Here is a 24,934-nt window from a genome sequence, read left to right on the forward strand (position 1 = left end):
TGTTGTGGGTTTGACTCCTGTGGAGCCAGAGCAGCAATGCTGGGGGCCGGACTCCTGACCCGGAGACGACAGCAAGTTCCTTCTCGGCGGGGAGGGGGGTTTATCAATGACAAAAATGTCGTGCGCGGTGGACACAGGTGTTTCACGTAGGCCCCGGGCGTGACCTGGTGACTGAGAACGAGTCCGAGTAATTGGCTTGAGAGACGGCGAATCAATTACATACAGTTCAGCGTCTTTCTTTTCCCGACATTTGGGAGGAAATGAAAGCCAAGCGGCCCTTGCCAGAAAGCCCGTAGGCCGCGATGCGCCCGAGTGGGGAAGGAGGCGGGAGGCCGCACGGCGTGGCCCCGAAGCGGCCCGCGGGCCCGAGCGGTGGCGCCGCGCTGTCCTTCCTGGGGACGTGGCTCGCCACGCGCTGTGCTTTTAATTAATGCTCGTTCTCACTTCACTGGGTTGCTTGTTTTTCCATCTTAAATTCTGTGTCAACTTGGGCGCCTGGTCAGCGGGAGGCTAACGAGCTGCGGCCTCCTTCTCGGCCAGACCCTGCCCCCGGCCCCACCCGGGCTCGCGGCGCAGGCTGGTGCTGTCAGCTGTCCGCTGCGGTCGCGCGGGGCCTGTTCCCACCGCCTGTTCCCACCGCCTGGCTCCAGAGCCAGAAATCCGAGTCCGGTGTGACCTCCTGGTCCCTGCGGCGCCGAGTCCAGCTTCCCTCTGCGGGGGGTGGGGGGCGCTTCGAGCGTGGGCCGTGGGGCTAGGGCGGCCCTGGGCGCTGCACCTGTGGGAGCCTCTCACCCCCACACCCCTGCCTGCCACCCTGCACGTCCGGTCCCTCTGTCACACCCTGGGCACACCTCTCGGCTTGTGGCCGAGGAACACAAGTGCCCAGTGCCCCAGCCACCCCCAGGGGAGCCCCCAAATAGCAGGGTGTGGAAAGGGCCCCTCTGGCGTCTGTGGTTCTTTCGGAGCAGCGGGGTTCATGGAAGCCCCCCTTTAAAAGCAGTGGATCAAACTCCAAACAAAATCTGGCTGCCTGGTCCCGGCCACCAGCCTCTTTGGGTGGGCGTGTGGCCCCAGGCATGTAGCCCCAGGGGTGTGACTCTGGGGTGCATGCCACCAAATGCCCCTGGGCCGCAGCCCCTCGCCTGCACCCCCGGCCGCCCGCCACTGGCTCCCTGGGCTGTGCCGCGGCCACGCAGCCTGAGGCTGAACACTGTGAGGTGGACACAGCCCTCGGGGCCTGCGTCACGCAGCACGCCCCCCGCTGCGAGCCTGGATCGGGGCACAGCTGCCCAGCGCAGGGTTGAGTTTCCCCAGGTGACAAAGGCTGCTGTGGGGGTGGGGGGAGGGCACGGAGTGTCACCCCAACACCCTGCCCCGGTCATCTCCTCCTCCCAGGCCCTGACTTCGCCTGTGGTGGTCCTCTTGGTGGACTCGTGCCTTAGCCGTCGGCTCCTGGGCCTCATGTTCAGGGGACACAGGGCACAGGGGTCCGGGTCCGTGGGCCTGGGGTCCTCCTGCCTTAGGTTGATGCTCGGCCGCTCTAGCTGCCATCTTCTGTGCAAGGGCCGCCAGGGCCGCCAACACAAGCTCAGCAACCACAGGTCCAGACAATGACGTTGACCCATTCACACGAAGTGCTTCCACCTGCCCCCGTCCTTGTCCACCACCCGAGAGGCCGCTGCCTATCCCGGGGGTACGTCAGCCATTGCCACCAGCAGCAGGACCCCCACCCAGCTTGATGGTGAGAAATCCCTCCCCGGGGAGACAGGCCCCTCCCTGGGGCAGGTCTCTACGGCCACTGCTGGCACTGGCCTCCTCAGCTCGTTACCCGCAGTCCCTCCTCCCCCAGGCCAACCTGAGCAAATGGCCCGTGTGGGTCCTGGGGACTAAGGAGGGGGAAGAGGAGCGAGCCAGGGGAGCGGGGAGCAGGGGAGGAGGGACACTGGGTCATGGGCTGATTCAGCTGCCGGTCAGTGACCCCCTCCGGGTGGAATCCCACGGGAGCCGTGCGGGAGGATGGATGGACCGAGGGTGTGCAGCAGGACAGCAGGACACCCGAGCACTGCCTTGCGGGGTGGTGGCGGGCGGGTGGGACAAGGACACGGGTGTCCAGCCCGGGCTCAGGGTGTGGCAGGCGGTCAGCCCTGCAGCAAGGGAGGTGCTGGGTGTCCTGCTCGGATGCCTCTGCCCGAGTCACCTTCCTCTTACTCAGCGGCCAGTGAGGCCTTGGCCTGGAAGAAGGGCAGCAGTGTCCTGTGTTTATGACCCTCGTGAAAGGGCTGTTGTCTCCGTCCTCCTGGGGACAGCAGCCCTGTGCGCCAGCATGAATGGGGCTATTCTGTGCTGTGGCTCTGGGCTAAGCACACTCGCTAGCACCGGCACAAAGGGGCCGTGTCCACGCGGCACACGGGGCACAGGGCACGGACAGGGCCCCGGGGAGTGCAGGACGTGGGCTGCTCCTGGCCAGGAGGGGCCGTGCACACCTGCTCCAGTCATCATGACGGAGCCTGACCCCAGGGGTCAGTGGTGCTGGTAGTGGGCTGCGTCCCCGGGCCTCCCTTGTGGGTGTGGGCACGGTCGGGGCACGGGCTGTGTGAGGTCAGGGGCGGGGCTGCCTCCGTCGGGTGAAGGCCTCGAGCGGCACCTGTGGGGACGACAGTCCGGGTGAGGAGCTGGCGTCTGAGGCTGGGGCTCGCGGGCTCTAGGAGCAGCCAGTGCACAGGGTGCAGGCCATGTCCCTGCAGAGCGGGCACAGGGGTGTGAGTGCAGGGGTGAGGGTGCAGGAGTGCGGGAGCAGGTGTGTGGGCACAGGTGAGGGCACGTGTGTGTGGGTGCAGGTGTGAGGGCACAGGGGTGAGGGTGCAGGGGCGCGGGAGCAAGTGTGCAGGTGCTGGTGTGCAGACGCAAGGGCATGGGCGCAGGGGCGCGGGCGCAGGGGTGGGTGTGAGCCGCCCCTCCCGGCAGGAGAGCCCGCCTTCCGGGCCGGGCCAGGATGCAGCAGCCTGCGTCCCCGCCAGGTGCTCGTGTCACAGGCACCGTGACCAGGGGTGAGTGTGGCCCCAGGTGGTTGCAGAGTCGCACTTGATCTCAGCGGAAGGGACTACTGACCCTACAGGCTTTGGCTCTGGATCTCGAGGCGCCTCCAGCCCGAGGGGCGGGGCCTCTGTCTCCGGGCCGGGGGCCCTGTGCCTTCGGTTCTGGGGACTGTCCCCAGGCTCCCTGCACACGACGGCCCCGGTGGGGAGGGAACCCCGCAGCGGTGCTCTGCTGTCTGATGCCGAGAGGCGCCCGTGCCTCGGGGCCCGTTTCCTCCATGTGTCTCTGCTACAGGCCATGGGTCGGGGGCGGGGCTTTCTTCTGGAAAGCTCTGTGGGGCCCAGCACTGGCAACGGGGTTGCCGGGGTCCCAGGGAAGGGGGTGCAATGAAGCCCCTGTGATGGTCTCCGTGCTGCGCCCATCAGGGGACACTGGTCCTCCCGCGGTGGAAGGGCCCGTCTGAGGTCTTCGCAGGAGCTGAGGTTGGCCAGGAATCTTCTGGAGCAAGGCCGCTGTCCAGAGGGTGGAGGCGGGAATCGTTCACTCATCGGGGTCAGGAGGGTCCTTCACACACACGGTGCGTGTTTTTCCGAGGAAAGTCGGTGTTTTACGTGGTACCTGCGGCCACGTGTGACGGCCGGGCTGTCCTGCGGGCTCCGGCCCTGCCGCATGTGTCCGTGCCAGTGGGTCTGCATTGCCCTGTCCTTGGGGTCGGAGGACAGTCCCTCGGGGTGTCTGAGCTCAGGACGGTGGCACACCCTCGGGAGGCACTGCCAGGCAGAGCCAGGCCCACCCAGCCCTGGGCCACGCGCACCCACTGGGCTCCCGGTGTCCCGAGGCCGACGTCGCCGCGGAGAAGCACACGGGAGTTGGGAAGTTGACCTTGTGTTGGAAGCTTTCCGTGTCAGGGCGATGGAGCTGCAGTGTCAGACGTAAATGGGATTGCTGGCAAGGTGGCCGTGAGGGCGGGAGGGTGGGAGGCCTTCCCCCGGCTGCTGGGTGGAAGGGGCTGCGGGGAGAGAGCAGGGGAGGGGCGGGAGGGGTGGGGGGGCGGGGAGGGGGCAGGCGGAGACAAACCCGGTGGGTGCTCGGACCCTCAAATGCCCCCCCCAGGAGGGCTGCAAGTGCCCAGCAGGCCCGAGGGGTGGGCTTGTCGCTTGCTACTCACTCGGGGCGGGACGCGTGTCAGGGAGACTCAAGAGCCAACCTGTGCTCTCCCAGGTTCGGGGCTTGAAATGATGGGACCGGACCCCCCACCAGGAGCAACCGTAAGACAGTCCAGGCAGGCGACCCTGGGGCGGGGGCGGGGACGCAAGGGTGGCTCTGAGGGACGGGGACAGGGCGATACAGATGCAGGAAAAGCGTTTCATAAATCGTAACAGCCGCCCGCAAGACGTTTAAAAACATGCACTTAGCAAATTTGGGATACGGGGGCGTCTCTAACCTGAGGAGCAGAAGCCGAGGGGATTCCCTTCGAGATCATCCTGAGAGGAGGCTGCTAATCCCCGCGCCTGCCTCTGATCACACGGCAGGTCCCGTGCGGCAGGTCCCGTGCAGCCCGGAGCGCAGGAGGACTAGTTCGCACCCACGAACCGCAGAGGCGCAGCGGAACCGCGGCCCGGGGAAGGCAGGCCGGGGCCGCGGGGCTAAGAGACCTCGGGAAGCTGCCGGCACAGGGTCAGTGGAGAGACACCAATGACGGGGCGCCTGGCGGGCTCAGGCGGTGGCGCGGGCGACTCTCGACCTCGGGGCTGTGACTCAGAGCTCCAGTTGGGTGTGGATGTAACTTAAAATCTTAAAAAAAAATCGACACTGTTTCTCTACGGCAGCTCACCGCCGGTGACAGCGGGGAGAGGCGGCAGCGACTCTCGACGCGCCTCGCGTGATGGTAGCGCGGACGTGAGGCTCCGGCGGAAGACACAGCAGACGGCGTGTGGACCCTTTCGGAGAAGATGTCCAGCTTCGTGGAGAGACATAAAAAATATATATATATCCTAAATGGATGGAGAGCTCTACTAGGTCGCGGAAAGACGTGGTCTCAAAAAGACGTCAGCCGCTTCCCAGTTAACGGCTATGTTGGGTGTCATTCCCCTCAGGATCCCCGTGGGCTTCCTTGCTCTGGACACGTTGACGTAGACGAATCAATGTCAAAAAAAAAAAAAAAAAAAGCCAAGTTCGAAAAGCAACAGGGCAAAGGAGACGCGCCCGGCCAGACGTCAAGACTTCTGACAACTGTGTAACCGAGCGGAGTGACGTTGGTGCAGCTTGAGGACGAACCAGGTGGCGCGGAGCCCCGGGAGCGCGAGGTGAGCAGGGCCCGCTGGCACCACGACGGCGGGAGGGACGGTCGGCATCCTCGCTAAGGGGGACGGCACATTGGCTTTCCACGCGAGACGATCCCCGAAAATGAACTTCAGAGGGTGCCTTGGTGCGTCGGGGCAGCATTTCTTAAGCAAGAAACAAACGATCATAAAACAGAGGAAAAGATGGATCCCGGGGTCCCGGGGTCGAGTCCCGCATCGGGCTCCCCGGTCGGCGGGGAGCCTGCTTCTCCCTCGGCCTGTGTCTCTGCCTCTCTCTGTGTGTCTCTCATGAATAAATAAATAAAATCTTAAAAAAAAAAGAGAGAGAGAGAGAGAAAGACTAGCCAAGACTTTACCAACAGAGGTTAACGTCCAGACTATATCCTGGCCTCCTTCGCAGCCACGAAGGACAAGTAAGCGACAGAGACAAAGGTGACAAAGGTGACGGGAGGGATGGAGGATGGCAGGGGCAGAAGCGCGGCCAGCGATCGGCACGGCGAAGACGAGCCGCCTCGTCGGGAGTCAGAGCTGCAGCCATGGCAGGGGCCGGCGTCACGCTGTGGGGGGGCACAGGCGCGTCCCGGGGCCCTGGCGGCGGCTCTGGAGAGTGTCCCCGGCGGGCACCTGCCCAGAGCCTTCGGAGCAGACGCAGATGCGTGCGGGGCTGTGCTCACTGCAGCGTCGTTTGTGAAGGTGGGAGGGGCGGCAGGAAACGGACACGTGACATGTGCACCCACGCGGGAGCGAGCTGAGAGCAATGGGCTCTACGAGCACCCGTGAGCCGAGACGTCGAGGACTTGGTGTCGCTCGAGCAAAGCCGATTGCAAAAGACACGTGTGGAGTGACAGCATTTCTGCTGTTTCTCAAGACCAATGAAGCAAATTATAATGAAGACATGTCGTCCGCGCCTGGGAGTGACAAGAGTGGGTCTGGGTGACGAGAGCTGCGGTGCCAGGGGCTAAGCGTGACCCAGGGGGTCCCCAGAGAGGGTCCTGGCGGGAGGCGAGGTGTGGGCCTGAGGGCAGGGGCCTGGGACGCGGGGACCATGGTCAGGCTTGGCGGCCGGTGGGGTGGGATCGTGCCCTGGGGTGGGGAGAGGGTACCTCAGGGGAGGGGGCAGCGTAACCGTGGATGTGCCCTCCCGGGGGGCCGACACCGGGAGCCCTGGGGCAGCAGTGGGCGCGTGTGGAGCGGCCTGGGGCACAACCAGGCTCCGGGAGGGAGGGAGGAGGCCTGGGGCGGCCACAGAGGTCACACCTGGGGGGGAGGCGGGTGCAGAGGTGAGACCGGGCCCTCGGGACGGCGACCCGTCGCAGAGACGAAAGTGGCCATGCCTGGGGGTTTCGCGGTGCTCCCGGGCCGCCCTCGCCACAGCTCCTCGGTGCCGTCGGGCCGCAGGGATCCGTCCTGGACGCTCAGTGGGGCCTCCAAGACCTCCGGAGCCGGGGTGGAAGGGAGGCCCGCTCCTGCCCAGGTCTCCCGGCGGGCGGGGGGGGGGGCGGCCTTCGTAGGGGAGCCCCCGTGCTTTCTCGACATTCTCTACAAGGCGCACACGCCGCTTCCTGGCTCAGGAAAACAGCTGTGACTTGAATGAGCAAACTGCTCCTACACTTCTGGGGCTCAGCACGGCCCTCGGTGCGCCCCGTGCTCCCCCACCCCAGCCCCCCGGGGGGTTTGGAAGGGACGGACACCCGCCCTTGGGTGCCTGTGCGAGGACCCTCTGCGAGGGACATGCTGGCGACAGTGATGAGGGGCCTGCAGGTGGGTCTGCACACGCGCCTAAGTTTGTTGGAACACAGAAGTCGTTTTTTGTTTATTTTCTTTGTTGTTGAGTTGTAGGAGTTCTCTATGTATTCGGGATACTAATCCCTCATCAGATGCACGATTTGCAAATATTTTTTTCCCCCTTCTGTGCCTTTTTTATTCTGTGGATAGTGTGTCTCGATGCACACAATTTTTATTTTTATGTATTATTTTATTTTTTAAATATTAAAAAAATAAAAATATTTTATTTACTTATTTGAGAGAGAGAGAAAGAGAGAGAGAGAACACAAGCAGGGGCAGAGGCAGAGGGAGAAGCGGACTCCCCACTGAGCAGGGAGCCGGGCGCAGGACTCGATTCCAGGCCCCTGGAATCGTGACCTGAGCCGAAGGTGGATGCTTCACCGACGGAGCTCCCCTGGGGGCCCCGATTCATGACATTTTAAAATTTTCATGAAGCCCAGTTCGACCACTTCTTGCTCACTGTGCCTTTGGCGTCGTGTCCAAGAAATCATTGCCATGTCCAGCGTCCCGAAGCTTTGATCCTATGTTTTCTTATAAAGATCTTTGTAGTTTTAGGTCTTGCGTTTAGACCTTTGATGTCGTTTGAGTTCATTCCAGCGTGTGGGGTTAGGGAAGGGTCCAGCTTCATCCCTTCGCGTGGGGACACCCCGTCTTCCCAGCACCATTTGTTGAAAAGATTGTCCTTTCTGCATCGAGTGCTCTTGGCACCCTTGTCAGAAATCCTTGGCCACATATGCGAGGGTTGCTATCTTGGCTCTGTACCCTGCTCTGTTGGTCTCTGTGTCTGTGTCTCATGCAGACGCTTACAAAGGTCGCATTATACAAACCGGCTTTAAAATGTTTATTTTTATTATCATGATTTTTTTTAAAGATTTTATTTATTCATGAGAGACAGAGAGAGAGGCAGAGACACAGGCAGAGGGAGACGCAGGCTCCATGCAGGGAGCCCGATGCGGGACTCGATCCCGGGACCCCGGGGTGACGCCCTGGGCCCAAGGCAGACGCTCAACCACTGAGCCACCCAGTCGCCCCTATTGTCACGATTTTTAAAGATTTTATTTGTAAGTCCTCTCTATACCCAACGTGGGGCTTGAACTTACAACCTGGGGGTCGAGAGTTGCCCGCTCCACCCACGGAGCCAGCCAGGCGTCCCCATACACACTGGCGTTTGAAAGACCCTAGTGTGGTGTTCGCCTCCTTCCATGGCAGCAAGCGTGGACCAGCGTGTCCAGATGGTGCCCTTGTGTTCTGTACACGCGTGTTCCGTGTTCACGGAGTCGTCTCTGCGTGGACACCGAGGGTGCTTCCAGGTGTCAGCGTCACGCTTCGGGCAACGTTACCGCAATCATCCTCCAGTGAGTTGGCTTTGAAGTCGCGAGGGCCGTGCCGGGCACGGGGTGAGTGCCGCCGGGTGTTTGTCGGACCGCACCTGCCCGAGCGCCGTTACTCTGTCATCTCCTTGGGACGATTTTTAGGCGGCGCTGCTGGGCTCACGGCTGCGCACCTGCTGTGTCCCTCCGTCTGGCCTGGCCGGCAGCTGCCCTGTGGCCGGAACGGCCCCCCCGCCCCGCGTAACCATCCTCATCTCAGGCGCCCTCATGGGCCCCGCAGCACTGCTGCGGTGTGGACCTGGCCCCCGAGACCCCCCGGCCCCCGTCCCGCTCCGGTGCATGCCGCTCTGGCCCCTGTTAGCTGTGTGACCCGGGGCAAGCCTCTCCAGGCCTCAGTTTCCCCACCTGCGCTGTAGAGACAGCAGTGACAATGAGCCCACAGGGCTCTCGCAGGTTAGCAGCCGTGAAGCGCCCAGGACAGTGTTGTCCCCGTCGTGGAAGGCTCGGCCCCAGCATTAGCTTGGTCATTTGTTCCAATGTGTCGCTTACCCGGGTGTAGACGAGCACAAGGATCACCCACACCTGCCATTTACCGCATTATCATCGCCGTGCTGGATGTTATCAGGACCGCGCTGTGGGTTCGTGTCAGAAAGACGCCCGCCAGGTCTGGGATGGGGTGAAATTTGGACATTTGTGCCCACGTTGAAGAGCTGGGGTGCAAGGGAAGGGTGGGTACGGGGCGGGCTGGGAGCCGAGGGGCAGCTAGCACCCTCACGGGCCAAGGATCGGGCCCTACGCGGCGGGGAGCCTCGTCCCCTCCTGGTTCCAGACCCGGGGGCAGCCGAGGCCGAGGTCCCGGGCGTGGGGCGGGGGGGCGTCTGCATCCCGGGTGGTGACTGTTTCCGGATGGCGCCGCCCAGCTGTCCCGGGTGCCCTCCAGCTCCGGACCCTGCAGGACCTGCTCTTCCCCGAGAGCCTCCCCCCTTTCACTTTGCTTCTGCGGAGCTTTCCCGCGGGGTTTGGCTGCAAGGAGATCCGCGCTCCACGGTCGCGACTGGCGCCCGTCTTATTTGTCGGGCTCATTCTGTTTTCATTCCTCAGGGTTTAATGGATCCCAATCCTAGCGCCTCACCATTTAAAATCAAGCATCCTTTAGGAGTGGAAGTGCCTTCTTATTATTGGCCTTCGAGCCACTTCAAGTCCAGAGGGGATTTTCTAAGGACCCAGGACGGGATGGAGCCGCCCTCCCGGAGCAGCTGGACCCCGAGGCGAGCTCCGCAGCCAGGACTCGCCCAGCGGCCCGCGTTCCTCCCTGTGTCCCCGTGAGGCTGTGGCAGAGCAGCCCTGGCTCCGGGATCCCCCCGGGTGCGCACGCAGTGACGGTGACGGGGACGGTGGCCGGGCTGCGGGGCCCTGCCTTTGCCTGCCCGCCTCCTCCCCCGCCCCCCGCCCGTAGCCGTCTACGCGGTCTGGGGACTGAGCGGCGCTGGGCGTTCCTGAGAAGCCCTGAGAAGCCGGTCGGCAGAGCTGGGGATCGCTCCGGCATCTGCTTAGAGACGCGGTGGAGACGGTCCCTCCCCCTGGATGCGCGGCTGGCAAATTCCAACTGAAAGATAAAAGCCGAGCGCTCTGCTGAGTCATAGAACCTGGGAGCGGGCTGCCCGCCGGCCTGAGTCCCCGCACCGAGGATCCAGGATCCGGGTCAGACAGCGCAGAGGTGAGGGCGGGGCGGGGCGGGGCGGGGGCGGGGGTCTGAGGCCGGCAGGGGCGTCGCTGCCCTCGGCCTGGGCATTCGGGCTTTGTGCACACGCTTGTTACCTTAGAGTCCGCGTCTGTGTTTAGCATCAGACCCACGGAGCGGGAGCTGACAGCGTGGACTGTCATCCCGGGTGTGCAGAGAGCACGCGGGCCGGGAGGCTGGGGACAGCGTCCCTCTGTGCCCCCGAGCACGTCGGGGTGCGGGGCCTGGCGCCCCGTGGGCAGTGGGCCTCTCCTGCCAGGTACCACGGCTTCCCAGGCTGGAGCGCGTCCCCACGGCAGCCGTGGGGTGCAGGGGTGCCAGGCCGGGCCCTCCGCGTGCAGGGGTTGCTGGACACCCGGGAACACAGCACCGGCCCCAGGCCCCGGGGCTCCCTGGTCCCCCAGTGGGACCGACGGCGCAGGGGACTCCTCGGGGCCTGGTTTGGCCGCTCAGTACGGGCACATGGATGACTCTCGCTCGCCCTTATCGGCTGCCCCGCCCCTGGTTGGGGGGGCTCTTCTCTGTGACACTTAACAGGACACATGTCTTGTCCACGGACACCACTCCTTATTTGAGGAAATTGTGTTTTGGGGGAAACAACAGCTTATTAAGTGGTTTCCACCCCCCGCCCGGTCCCTCTGGCTGCTCAGGGGAACCGGTGGTTGTGTAGCGGCGGGCAGGGCTGTGGTGGAGACAGCATCACAGGGACCCTGACACTAGGCGGGCGGTGTGGACGCTTGCCGCCGCTCGGCTCAGCTCTGTCGGGGGGAGGGGGGAGCGGGTAACAGCCAGAGCAGGGTTTCCTTCGATTGCAGCCCGGACCAGAGCTGCGGACCTGGAAGATTCTCAGCGGGCCCGAGCCTCTGAACGGGTGAGCGGCGGGCGTCCCGGAGGAGCAGGTCAGGCCAGGGCGCGGCCTCGGTCCCAGGTTCCAGGGGCGGCACGTCTGTGCCGGTCTCCGTCTCCGTGACTCTGTGCTGACCTCGGGCACATCCCCCGGATCGCCGGCAGGGAGCGCGGTTCCCAGGGCCACGCGGACGCCCTGGTGGGCCCATTGCATTAAGGCCCGCTGACATCTGAGCAGCTGGGAGGTGTTCCCGCAGCCGGGCCGCCCCCAGGGAGACGACACCATCGGCCCCCATGCACCGTGGAACCGGCTGCTCTGATTGAAGTGCGAGCTGCTGGAGGCGTCACGGCGACACGGCGATCCACGCAGGACAGCTGCCACATCTGTTTGCTCCCTCCTGCCCAGTTTCCAGACACGCAAGCCGCATGGTCGCTGGTGCAGCCCTGCGTCGAGCAGACGCTGAAGAGGCCCAGGCCACAGAGCCGCGGTCTTTCTGGAACCAACCCCGGCCCATCCTCCAGCACACGTGCATGGGCGCCCGGGTCCCGCCTCAGACGTGGCGCTGTTGGTCCAGCACCCAGCGCGGGCTTCGAGGAGCGCGGTGAGGGGACCGGCCCTCTCTGGGTGCACAGGGCAGGTGTTCTGGGCCGTGGTCGCCCCTCCGGCACCCTTCTCCGGGGCCCCGGGGGGCCAGCACTAGCAACAACTCAGGGACCGGCACCGCTGGCGAGACAGGGCGTAGGGACCCGCACCTGGGCCGCAGGCGGTTGGGCCTCGACGTGCAGCCAGATCCAAGCCTATGGGAAGGTGCCTCTGCCAGGGATTCTCTTCTGCCCACGATGAGGGCTTTGACCCAAAGGGAAGGCCGTGAATGATCAAGACCAGACACCTGGAGTCTCGGTAAGCCTCCGCTTCGCACACAGCGTCTCCGCAGTGAGAGTGCACAGCATCCAGGAGGTTCTGTCCAGGGGATGCCGTCCAGGGGATGCCATCTAGGAGGTGCCATCCAGGGGATGCCGTCCAGGAGGTGCCGTCCAGGAGGTTCTGTCCAGGGGATGCTGTCCAGGGGATGCCCTCCAGGAGGTGCCGTCCAGGAGGTGCCGTCCAGGAGGTGCCATCCAGGAGGTGCCATCCAGAGAGTGCTGTCCAGGGGATGCCGTCCAGGGGATGCCATCCAGGGAGTGCTGTCCAGGAGGTGCCGTCCAAAAAGGTGTCATCCAGGAGGTTCTATCCAAGAGGTGCCGTCCAGGGGATGCCGTCCAGGTGGTGCCATCCAGGGGCACCGTCCACGAGGTGCCGTCCAGGGGATGCCATCCAGGGGATGCCCAGGTGGCACTGCTTTTAAAAGGCCTGTAGAGCCCCATCCTGATGGGCACCGGGGCAGCAGGCTGGGGCCATGTCTCCACCACTGGAGCAAACTCAGGAAAGAAAGAAGAAAAGCCTCCTCCCCGCCGTGTCCTCGGCTCATGACCTCCGTGGACACATGTGGGCACAGTGTGCTCGGCCTGCGGGGTCCCCGCACCTGACAGCCAGCTGTGCAGCCCCTCACGGAGCTGTTCCGGGCACCGGCGAGACACCAGGGTCCTTCTAACAGGTCATTGGCTGCACTTCCCCTTTGAAATACGGGGTTGATTTTTAATCACAAAGTGAATGCATTCTCATGACTGAACCGTTAAAAAAAATCTAGAAAAGGAAAAAAAAGATAAGGGACCCACAAAATAAAATATTAAAAATTTAAAATATCCTCTTTTTCCTTTTTTTTTTTTTTTTTTGTGGCGTTGTTAGGACCCTTCTATCCGCTCCCGTTTGCAGGTCTTCCTGCTCGCGAGAGCCGCTGGTTCCCGTCAGAGGAGCGCCCCCCAAGCCTCCCTGGAGAGCCGCCCGGATCTGGCTGCGCAGGACTTGGTCCCACAGCTGGAGGCTGGGCCCAGGCTCCCGACAGTCACCAGCGGCAGCGCACTGGACGTCTCTGAGCGGACAGTCACGGAACGTAACCGCCGTGTCTACAGGCTTGTCATCCCTGCCCCCCGCCCCTCCCGGCCGCGCCCTGTCTCCCCAGGCCGCCGCCGAGCCGCTCGTCACTGCCTTCGTTCCTCTAGAATTGGGTATAAATGCGGACGTGTAGTGTGTATGTTGTAGATCGGGCTGCTTTCCGCGTCATTCTGTTGAGACTTACTGTTGCGCGTGCCCTTCATGAATCCTCCTTGGGTTTTTATTCCCCCCCCACCCCCAGCATCGTGGGGCTACGCCCTCGTTGGTCTTTCCAGGCGCCAGTTGATGGGTTTGGGGTTGCTTCTGGTTTTGCTGTTACGGACAGAGCTGCGAGGATCATCCACGTCCCAGGCCTTGTACACACCTGACTTTCACTTCCCTTGGGCGCATCCGTAGGCCCATCCTAGGGTAGGTGTGTGGTTCGTTTTTTCAGGAAGTAACAAAGCCTTGCGCCGTGGTGCGTTCCCAGCAGCCCTGCGTGAGAATTCTGGTTCCCCCGCGTCCCCGCAGTGCCATGGCGTGGCCGGCCTTCCCCCCGCAGCCGTGCCGCAGGTGTGGGTGGGAGCACCTTGCTTTATTCTAATCCCCCGGACGATCGGACGATCGCTGGGGCCTCCTTTCATGTGCTTCTTTGCTGCCTGGTCCCTTGCTTTGGTGACAAGTCTTTCAAAGCTTTTGTTTGTTTTTAAACTGGGTTGTTTTTCGTTATTGAACGTTGAGAGTTTTGGAACGTATATATCTACGTATTCTGGGTACAAGTCCTCCATCAGGTGTGTGTTTTGCAAATATGTTTTCTCAATCTGCAGCAGTTTTCTTTTTCTTTATTTATTAATGAGAGACAGAGAGGGAGAGGGAGAAGCAGGCTCCATGCAGGGAACCCAATGCGGGACTCGATCCCAGGTCTCCAGGATCACGCCCTGGGCTGAAGGTGGGGCTAAACCACTGAGCCCCCCAGGCTGCCCGGTTTTCTTTTTCTTAATGGCATCTTTCAAAGACAAGAAATTTAAGATTTAAAATAAAGCCCCAGGGACCCCTGGGTGGCGCAGCGGTTTGGCGCCTGCCTTTGGCCCAGGGCGCGATCCTGGAGACCCGGGATCGAATCCCACGTCAGGCTCCCGGTGCATGGGGCCTGCTTCTCCCTCTGCCTGTGTCTCTGCCTCTCTCTCTCTCTCTCTCTGTATGACTATCATAAATAATAAATAAAAAAATTTAAAATAAAATAAAATAAAATAAAGCCCCGTTTGTCAATATTTTCATATATGGTCTTTGCTTCTTTGCCCGAAGATCATGATGATTGTATCTGTGTCTTCACTTGGAGGTTTTGTGGGTTTGTGTTTCATTCAGTTCCATGACCCCTTCCGACTTGATTTCTGAATACGATGTGAGGTACGGGCCGAGCTGTGGGTGTTTGGGGCTTTCTCATTTGGGCATATAGACGTGTGAATGTTCCAACACCATTTCTTCAAAAGACTGTCTTTTCTCCATTGAGTTTTCTCGCATCCTTTGTTACACAACCATTGACCAGAGACTATGCGGGTCTGTTCTTCTGTTTCATTGATCTGTGTTTTTTGTTTCTTTTTTTAAAAGATTTTATTGATTTATTTGAGAAGGGGGGGTGGGGAGACCCCAAAGGGAGAGAGAGGGAGAGGGAGAAGCAGACTCCCCACTGAGTAGGGAGCCCAACACAGGGCTCGATCCCAGGACCCCAGGATCATGACCTGAGCCAAAGGCAGCTGCTCAACCAACTGAGCCCCCAGGCGCCCAAATGCGTGTCCTTACGTCAATGTCACACCGTAGCTATATCGTGAGCTGGCAGTTGGGTAGTGATTTCCAACTCCAAATGTGTTATTTTTCAAAATTGCTGAATTTAGATGGTTTACTTTTTCCACTGCCATTTTAGAAACAACTTGTCAGCCTATCCAAAAAAAGATCCATTAGGATTTTGGTTGGGATTGTGTTTCATCTGAATTTCAATTTTGGGAAAATTAACATCACAACAGTGTTGAGTTTTGTGATCCATGAACACTGGCTGTCTCTCCATTTAGTTGGTCTTTAATTTCGTCTCATGAACGAGTAGAGTCTTCAAGCATACAAATATCGTAAATATTTTGTTGGCTTGATTCCTAGGTATTTCATACTGTTTTGGTGCTGTTGTAAAAGGTATTGTTTTGTGATAAAATAGCTTGTTGCTAGTATGAAGAACTATAACTAATAAACATAATTGATTTTTCTCTTTTGAATTTTAATTCTGTTAACCTGCTGACCTCCCGTGTTCCAGGTAGATTCTTTGGGATTTTCTACATAGACGATTGTGTCACACATGAAAAAAATGCCTCTGGTTCTTTTCCTAGTTCACTTTTGAATACAAGTGGTGAGTGTAGGGGGTTTGCATTGTTCTTAGGGAAAAGAACGGTAAGACTTTCACTATCCAGTATGGCATTAGCGGCAAGTGTTCTTCTGTAGACGGCCTTTATCAAGTCAAGGAAGTTCCTTTTATGACTACTTTGCTGAAAGTTTTTATTGTGAATGGATTTTGAATTTTGTCAAAAGGCTTTTCTGCATTTTTCAAGACGAGGACTTGTTTTTCCCTTCAATGTATTAATATGGTGAATTAAAGGGACTCGTTCAAAAAATATTAAACCAATTCTGCATTCCTTATACATGTCCCATCTGATCCGTCGTATTATCCTTTTCATGTATTGCTGGATTGGAGTGGTTGATTCTGTTAAAGATTTTTGCATCCATCTTAATGAAGGATATTCTTTTTTGTGATGTCTTTGTGTGGTTTGGGTATCAGAATAAGGTTGGCCTCGTAACATAAGTTAAGCATTCACTTCTCTCCTGGAAGAGTTGATGGAGAGTTGTTATTCCTTCATTGAACGTTTGCGAGGATTCACCAGTGCATCTGTCTCTGCCTCGGATTTTCCATGTTGGAAGATTCTTACCACAAATTCAATTTCTTTAATGATAAAAGGCTACCCAAGTTATGAGTGAGCTTTGTTAGTTTGTGTCTTTCAAGGAATTTATCCATTTCATTTGTTATCTCTTGATATCTGTAGGACGCATAGTGATGTCCCCTTGTCCATTTCCGATATTGTATGTATGTCTTCATTTTTTTTTCTGGATCAGCCTTTCCAGAGATTTATTAATATTATTAATATTTTCAAAACACCAACTTCTACTTTTATTGATTTATTTTATTATTGTTTTCAGATTTATTGATTTCTATGAACATTTATTATTTCTATTCTACTTTCCTTACATTTACTTTATCTTTTCCGGTATTCTTAAGGTAGAAGCTTAGACTAGGGTTAGATGATGATTGGAGATCTTCCTCTTTCCCAGTATAAGCATTTATTGTCCTTAGTACCCTCTCTATACCACTGTAGTTATGATCCACAAATTCTGGTATTTGTGCCTCTATTTCCATTTTGGTTCAAAATATTTTCTAGTTTATTTATAGTTTCTCAATTTCTGTTTCACCTGTTCCAATTTATCCATGACCTGACCTGTTATTTCCTGGGTTTTTAAAAAATATTTATTTTTAAAAACTTCTTACAGAAGAACCAACTTCTTTGGTTCTGTTCAAGACTTTTTCTTTAGTTCTGGTTTTCATCAGTTTGGTTATTTAGGGGTGTGTTTAACATTTCCAAGTACTTAAATGTTTTCTTGATATCTTTCTATTACATATTTTTAATTGACTTTCTTGGGGAAGGTACAGAGAATGCATTTTGGATCATTTCAGTTATTTTAACTTTGATGTGATATGTTTTAGCATGCAGTATGTTTTGATGAATATCATATGTGCACTTAAAAATACTACATATTCTGTTGTTAGACGATGTATCTATCCTACAAATGTCAGTTGGGTCAAATAGGTTGATAGTCTTGCTGAAATCTTTTATACTCTTAACTGGTCTATTGTGCACTTATTTCACCTCTTCCTGAGAGGTTGACTGTTAAAGTCTCCAATTCTAGGTGTGAAAATTCTTATTTATACTTACATTTCCATTTATGTAATTTTTATTTTTTTAAAAGATTTTATTTATTTATTTGAGAGTGAGGCAGAGATAGTGGGGGAGGACAGCACGAGCAGGGAGGAGAGAGAGAAGCAGGCCCCCCGCTGAGCAGGGAGCCCAATGCAGGACTCGATCCCAGGGCTCCAGGATCATGATGTGAGCCAAAGGCAGACGCTTAATGCACTGAGCCCTCCAGGCCTCCGGGTTTTATGTATTTTTGAAGCTCTGTTGTTTGATTGCTGTGCTTTCTTGATATATCAACTATCTTCTTATTATGTAATGTCCATCTTAATCCCTGGTAACGTTCCTTGCTCTGATCATCTTCTGTTACATCTACATGATGTAACATGAATACAGTCTCTTCAGTTTCTTCAGTGTAGAGCTTGCTAGATATTATAGCTTTTTCCATCCTTTTATTTTTAACTCATCTATGCCATAATTTTATTTAAAATGAGTTTCTTGTAGATAGTGTGAAGGTGGTGCTTGCCTTTAAAAAAAATTTCATCTGAAAATGTCTACCTTTAAATTGTGTTTTTCCTCCCATCTACCTTTAGTATTTAATGACACGATTGGATTTGAACCTAGCTTCCTGCCCTTTATTTTCCATTTGTGTTAACTCTTCTTTATTCCTCTTTCCTTGACTTCTGTGGGATTGAGTATTTTTATGACCCCACATACCTGTAGTTTCCTCATTGCCCTTCTCTTCAGTAGAATTTTCGGTGCTCGCTTCAGGGGCCCAAATCATCTCTAGCTCGCTGCGGTCCTTCTTGATATTGTGCCAGTTCTTGTGTAATTAATGACTTTCATTTTCTTTCCCATTTTTTCTATTGTTTTCAGATATTTTACTTCCATGTACTCTGCACTCCACAATGCACTTGTTCCTGGTTTTGCTGTGGATAATTTGTCATCTTTTAAAGGGATGACATATAAGAAAAGAGTCTTTTGTATACTCCCTCATTTTTATCACTTTGAGCACTCTTCCTTCCTCTATGTCGGTTAGTTTCCCCGTCTGATATTATCTCTTCTGCCTGAAGAACTTCCTTGAATTTTTAAATTTTTTTTGGTAGTGCAGATCTTCTGGCAATAAATCCTTTCAACTTTTGTTTGTCTGAAAAAGTCTATTTCTCCTCCTTTTTGGTAACAGCTTTAATAATATGGAAGTCACCCACTGAAAGTGTGAATTCACGGGGTTTTAATATATTCACAGGGTCATGCAGCTGTCACCACAGATTTAGAACATTTCCGTCACCCCAAAAAGAAGCCCTGTACCTTTAGTTGTCCTGTCTTAAGCCTGCGGCAACTACTCATCTACTTTCTTTCTCTCTAAATTTGCCTTTTCTGGACATTTCCTTAGAAATGGAATCATACAGTATATGACCTCATACGTCCAGCTTCTTTCATGTGATGTCGTGTTTTCAAGGTCCATCCCTACTGTAGCCTGTATCAGTATGTCATTCCTGCTAGTTGCTGAATGATGTTCCGTCATATGGCTATACCATGTTTTATTTGTCCACCTGTCAGCTGATGAGCATTTGTGTCATCTCCACTTTTTGGCTACTGTGAATAACACTGCCATGACCTTTGTGTGGACATGTTTTTCATCTCTCCGGGGTACCTCCCTAGGAATGGAATTGCTGGATCATATGGTAACTATCAAACTGTGTAGGAAATGTCAGACTGTTTCCTGAAGCAGCTGCACCATTTTACATTCCCGCCAACCATGAATGACTGTTCCAATTTATCCACGACTCGACTTGTTATTTTCTGGGTTTTTAAAAAATATTTATTTTTAAAAACTTCTTACAGAAGAACCAACTTCTTTGGTTCTGTTCAAGACTTTTTCTTTAGTTCTGGTTTTCATCAGTTTGCCTATAACATGTCTACATTTCCTCTTCCTGTTTGTGGATCTAGAATCTGTCAGTTGTCGTGTTTGGCTAATTTTGAACAATCCCCTGTTGTTTTATTTCTTTACATATTTCTCCTCCCTGTGTTCTCATTTTACTCTGAGACTCCACCCCCACCTCCTCCTCCAGGTGGCTCCACTTTGACTGACACTGTTGGAGACTCTGCTTTCTTCTTCTCCCGTGTTTCATGTTGGACAGTTTCCTGTCTTCAGGTTCATGGAGATTTCCCTCAGCCGTGTCGATTCCTCTGCTGAGCCAGTTGAAGGAATTCTTCACCTCTGATGTCATGATCATTGTTTCTAATGTTTCCACTTGAGCCTTTCCTATAGTTCCCATTTCTCTGCTTCATCCATGATGTCCATCTTTTCCATTAGACCCTTGAGCATATTAGTCCTAGTTACTTAAATGTTATGTCTGCTAGCTGGAACAACTCCACGCCTCTGAGTCTAGTTCTTCTGATTGCTTGACAGTGGGTTGTTTTCCTTGGTTTTTGTTTTCTTTTTCTGTTTCTCATGATTTTTTAAAAATATTTTATTTATTTATTTGACAGATAGAGAGAGCATAAGTAGGGGAAGCAGCAGAAGGGGAGGGAGAAGCAGACTCCCTGTTGAGAGGGAGCCTGACATGGGTCTCGATCCCAGGACCCCGGGATCATGACCTGAGCTGAAGGCAGACACTCAACTGACCGAGCCCCCCAGGTGCCCTGTGTCTTGTAATTTTTTATTGAATGTCAGACATTGTCTGTAGAGGAACAGGAAACAATGTTTGAAGAAAATAATCTTTAAGCACAGATACAGACACGTCTTGAGTTAGTGTGTGAGCTTGAATCGACCCAGGAAGTAGCTGAACTGGGTTAGGGGTTTGTAGTTTCTGTCATCACGTCCAGTCCAGCACGGGGTTCGGATTCCTCATGGTAGGCTGCCGACACTCTGCTCAGTCTGGTGCCTGGAGTGCCGCAGGCTCTGTTCCATGTTCCTGACGCAGCCTCAGTTTCCAACACTCCCTGCTCACCGGCTCCCCAGAAGGGGCCCTTTTTGCAGCCTTGTCCCTCACCCAGCTAGACTGATGTGGCTTGTTACTCAGTGTGAAGCTTGTTTTGAGGAAAGTGGATCTCAGTTTCTTCTGGGCAGCCTTAGATCGTAGAAGCATATGTGCCTGAACTTGGGCGGTCCACCTTCTGAGGATCCCTGCCCCCCTCCACAGCAGCCAGGCTCTGCTCTGTGTCAGTGCAGGACCCTGAGCCCAAGGTCTTCCTCCCCAGGGGCAGGCGTTTTGGGTTTCGACTCTTACCCTAGAGGCAGGGATTCTTTTTTAGATCCTGTGGCCGGAAGGAAGGAGGGATTTTAGTTTCATCCTTATCTCAGTGACCTTGTGGACAGGAGGGCTTGCTGACCTTCTCCCACTGGCTTAAGGCTTTTTGCTTTGCGTGCAACATGGGTTCTGTTGTCAGGGAGAGTCTTGTACCTGTCCAGGCAGCAGATGGCCTCTTGCACGTCTGCACCATGTAGGGAGCCCTTCCAGCTCTGTCCTGCCCTCAACCACTCTTGTGTTTGGGCTCCAGTGATTCCAAACTGAGCTGCCAGCCCACATCCAGCCCTTAGAATCATGTTAAAATGGGAGCTAATTTTCTTCTTACCTATTTCTTTCTCCAGTGCTCTGCCAGCGGTGAGCCAGCTGTGCTTGCCTCCCTTCAGACGGGCAGGTCACCCCTTGGAATTTGGTGCCTTGGTTGCCTTGGCACTTCAGCTCTTTTTCTTTCTTTCTTTCTTTCTTTCTTTCTTTCTTTCTTTCTTTCTTTCTTTCTTTTTCTTTCTTTCTTTCTTTCTTTCTTTCTTTCTTTCTTTCTTTCTTTCTTCCTTCCTTCCTTCCTTCCTTCCTTCCTTCCTTCCTTCCTTCCTTCTTTCTTTCTTTCTTTCTTTCTTTCTTTCTTTCTTTCTTTCTTTCTTTCAGATTTTATTTATCTATTTGGGAGAGAGAGAGTGCACGAGCAGGGGGACGGGCAGAGGGAGAGGGAGAAGCAGACTCCCCCCTGAACAGAGAAGAGAGCCTGACTCGGGGCTTGATCCCAGGACCAATGGGCTTAAGGAAAGATAGGATTTTGTAGATTATGAGTGAGACATTCTCTTGTGATTTTCCTACATTGTAAGTAGAGGAGGTTTTCTTGTGATTTAAACTAACTTTTTTTCTTTCTTTGTAAATTATCTGAGTACTTACCCACTTCTCTTGTAAGATCTTAGTTTTTATCAGTGAGTTTCATGATCTCCTGATATAGTTATTAACTTTTTAATTGAATTTACTGCAAATACTGCTTCAGCTTGTTTTTAGCTCCTTAATTGCACGACATCTGTGATGAGGAGATGTAAATTTTTAATGTAGTGGAATCTGTTGGCTTTTCCTGTTACAAATTCCTTTTATCTCCTCTAAGCCTAGGAAGGCCTCTCTCTCCCGAGATTTGAGAAATGTTCATTTCTACTTTCCCTGCTTTGATTTTCATCCTCAGTTCTCTTCAATCCACTTAGAGTTTCATTAGGAAGACAGTATCCGTAGATCTATTTTTCTTTGACAATTAGCCAACTAATCTAGTGTTTTTGAGTGAAGTCCTTCCCCTGCTTGTGGAACATCACGAATGTGGACTATAATGTGGGGCCTGTTTCTGAACCGTGTGATCTTTCTCATTCATGGGCATTCGCAAGGTTGGGGTTTATCCTGCTTAGCAACATGACATGACTTTGACTAGAGCAACCAAAAGTTATATTTCTGCAAGTCCCACATGTAGTGCTGTCGCTGGGCACCTCGGTCACGAGGGTCTCAGGGTGTCACCGAGTGGGTCCATCTTCCTTCATGGCTGCAGCTGTGTGGCCAGCTGCTGTCCTTTCTGGGGGTTCAGGGTGGGGACTAGGGGGTCTGTGTCCTTGCTCCCTGGTGTTAGCAGAGCTCAGCTCTGTACCATGGGGCCTTGGGGTCCATGTCCCTGTGCTGTGTGACCTGAAGGCTCTGTGCCCAGCAGTGGTGTCGACCCCTGACTCACCATCTCAGGCCAGTGGTGACGGCCACATCTTCCTCAGGCCGCGCCCCTCAGGCCTTCCCCGGGAAAGGGGCTCTGCCTTTAGGACTTGTGTGATTGGATCGGGGGCCACAGACCCCATCTCAGAGTCTCAACCTGAACATGCCTGTGAAATCCCCGTTGTCTCATCAAGTCCCATGTTCACACGTTCCAGGGTTAGGATGCAGACAGTATTGGGGGACCAGTATACGCCCCCCTCACCAAGGGCTCCCTGTGTGTTCACAGGCTAACTACTGACCCTCTTTCCTAAGTCAACACAGTAGTTCTGCTGGATGGAATTAGTCATGTTTCTAAGAAATCTTGTTTTATTTTTTTAAAAATCTAAAAAAAAAAAAATGTTTCCATGGATAAAATGGCAAGGAGCTGGAAATTTCAGGTTTATACTAACAATGTAAATATTCTGCAAAAAAAAACCACTAATAAAGGCACTTTATAGGTGTATTTTTATTTTATTTTTATTTTTTAAAGATTTTATTTATTCATGAGAGAGAGAGAGAGAGAGAGAGAGAGAACAAGCAGGGTGGGGTAGGGCAGAGGAAGAAGGAGAAGCAGACTCCCTGCCAAGCAGAAGCCCAACACGGGGCTCGATCCCAGGATCCAAGATCATGACCTGAGCTGAAGGCAGATGCTTCACCCACGGAGCCCCCCAGTGCACAGTGAGCATATTCTCAGGTGACAGATACGCAGTATATATTGGTTAATCAAGGTAGACAAAATCTCACTTAAATGTGAGCCATGTCAGTAGCAGGAAGTTCTGGGACCTTCCAGGGAAGTGCAGGTGCCTTTACAAGCGGTGGAAGCGGCCGGCCGGCCCCTGCTGAGCCCTCCACGCACCCAACAGCTCGTCTGCCTGGCGTCTGCGCCACACGCCTCGCCGTCTCAGGGACGCCGTTCTCAGGACGGGAGCTCCTAGCGCCAGCGGTGGCCTGCCCGCGGCATCCCCACCGCGACTCCCACCAGAGCACAGAGGTTTCTGGATGCTTCCCTGAGCAACTTCCCTTTTACCAGAAAGAGCCATTTCTGGAGTAAAGCCCCCGCGGATTCAGGGCGGAGCTGACCTGTGCGCCCGCTCGGATCTTGTCCGCTGCTGCGCGGCCTCTTCCCCCCTCATTTCTCGGCTTCCATCAGACCCCCCCCCGCCCCCGATCATATACAAGCTAACAGCCCTCAGTCGATCTGTTCTTCCACCCGTGACGGACGCCAGCAACCACTGCAGCGTTTCCCCCTAAATTATATCTGCAAAACCCTCGTTCTGAGGCCTTTTCCGTGAGCGATGTGCTTCCTGAATTTCTCTTCTGGCTGCGAGAGGCGGACCGGCGCTGAACCGGTCAGGTTCTCCACGTGCGAGGGGGTAGGTGACAGGGCAGCCCCGTCGTCAGGCAGTAGGCCCCGCGGTGCACAACTGCGAGCCCGCGAAGGGAGGAGCGTGCGAGGGAGCCCGTGGTGACGTCCTGGCCGCTGCGGGGATGGACACGGGCTCAGACGCAGGTGCCAGCCTGTCGTGGGGCAGGGACCGGGGCGGGGCGGGGGTGAGGGCCACGCAGGGGGAGCCTGGGAGTCTGGGTGAGGTTCCCGGGGGCCCGGCAGGGTCGCCTAATGCAGGACAAGGGAGCCCCCATCGTCCCAGGCTCATGCCCGGCCGGTGTCCTCTGGTGTGAAGCGCTCGTTGGACTCGTGTGTCCGTGTCCCACTGGCTTGTCTGCCTTCCCCCGGCCTCCCAGCGTTCTCCGTGTGTCCTGGGCACTGTCCCTCGTGCAGGTGCATCCTGGACGCCTCCGCCGATGCTGACACGAGCCTGTTAGCGCCCCTCGGTCCCTCGGGCGGTGGGATTTCTTCATGTCGCGTGGCCACGGCGCTCCTTCCCAGGGACTGTGCTGGCGTCCTGTTCAAGGCCCCGGCCATCCCCGGGCTCTGGACCTCTGGCCCTTCCCCTGAGGCCTGCTGCCCCACCTTCCACGGTTACGGCCGGAGCCCCTGCACAGCGACACGTCCGCGGTGAGTTTTCCCTTGTGGACACGCGGTTACTGAGCGCTGGGTAGACAGCCGACCGTCCCCGCACTCGGCGCTGACCCTGGATCACGCGTCCACAGCCACGCACAGGCCCCCCTGCTCTGGGCCGGCCCGGTCGTGCTCTGCTGTCCTTCTGGCCCTTGCGGCCCTGGACAGGCGCCGACGCCGATGAGCGCAGCCCCCAGGTCCCCTTGGCTGCCCTCCAGGTGCCGTGCAGGACTCCCGGGACCAGCCAGGCCCCGTTGGGACTTGCAGTCCTGGCCACTGACCGCAGCCCTTTGGAGCCTCCGTGGGACTTTACTTTACTGGCACTGGGGACACACGCGGGCAGAGGCTCAGCAGGCCTCAGAGCCAGGGCGCGGGCTCGTGTGCGCTTTTCCACAAGAAAACACAAACCTCTTTGGAAACGGCTGGGTGCCCCCCCGAACACCGGGGCCCCTCCAGCCGCGGTAGGAAGCCTCGTTGCTGGGAAGGAGAAGGAGCGCTGACTGTCCCTCTGTGTGGCCACCTTCTCCTGCACCTGCCCGTCTAGCGTCTACCTAGTTACCTGCTGCATCCGCGGCCTTCGTCCCCGTGCCCGGAGCATGGGGGGAGTGAGCCTGAGCCTCAGTTTCTATGGCTGTTTCTCTGACTGTAAGGATCGACTGCCCTGTTTGGGGGTCACTGTGGTCTTGGTCTCAGGCTTGGACTGGGGGCTCAGAGGCTGGGTCCCTTCCTGGGCTGAGGCCTCCCCCGGGGCCCCGAGCCAAGCAGTGGCCACCAGCCTCCGCCGGGCTCGGGCGCTAACACGCCGGTGGACACTCCCCGCCCCCGCCCCTGACACTGTGCTTTGAAAACCTGACACTTCAGTTCAATGGCTGCCGGGTTTCAGAGCCAGAGAAGCTGTAAACGAGCACGAAGAT

General features: G+C 55.8%; 1 protein-coding gene across 26 annotated transcripts in view; it reads left to right on the plus strand.

Annotated features, from left to right (window-relative positions):
* The window catches only part of JAKMIP3 (Janus kinase and microtubule interacting protein 3), a 97,062-nt gene that overhangs the window by 14,090 nt on the left and 58,038 nt on the right, over positions 1 to 24,934 (plus strand). For 4 of the 26 annotated variants that reach the window (XM_025467677.3, XM_025467683.3, XM_049103163.1 and 1 more), the window contains exon 1: positions 9,370 to 10,172. The exons of 1 other annotated variant lie outside the window; for it this stretch is intronic. The gene's annotated coding sequence lies outside the window, so the exon portion shown is untranslated. Of the gene's footprint in view, positions 1 to 2,109; positions 2,520 to 9,366; positions 10,173 to 24,934 lie in introns of those variants that run through there. 21 more of the 26 variants (XM_049103155.1, XM_049103159.1, XM_049103164.1 and 18 more) reach the window with 9 other exon arrangements.

Source organism: Canis lupus, chromosome 28, assembly GCF_003254725.2.
Source record: "Canis lupus dingo isolate Sandy chromosome 28, ASM325472v2, whole genome shotgun sequence".
In the NCBI taxonomy this organism is placed as follows: Eukaryota; Metazoa; Chordata; class Mammalia; order Carnivora; family Canidae; genus Canis; species Canis lupus.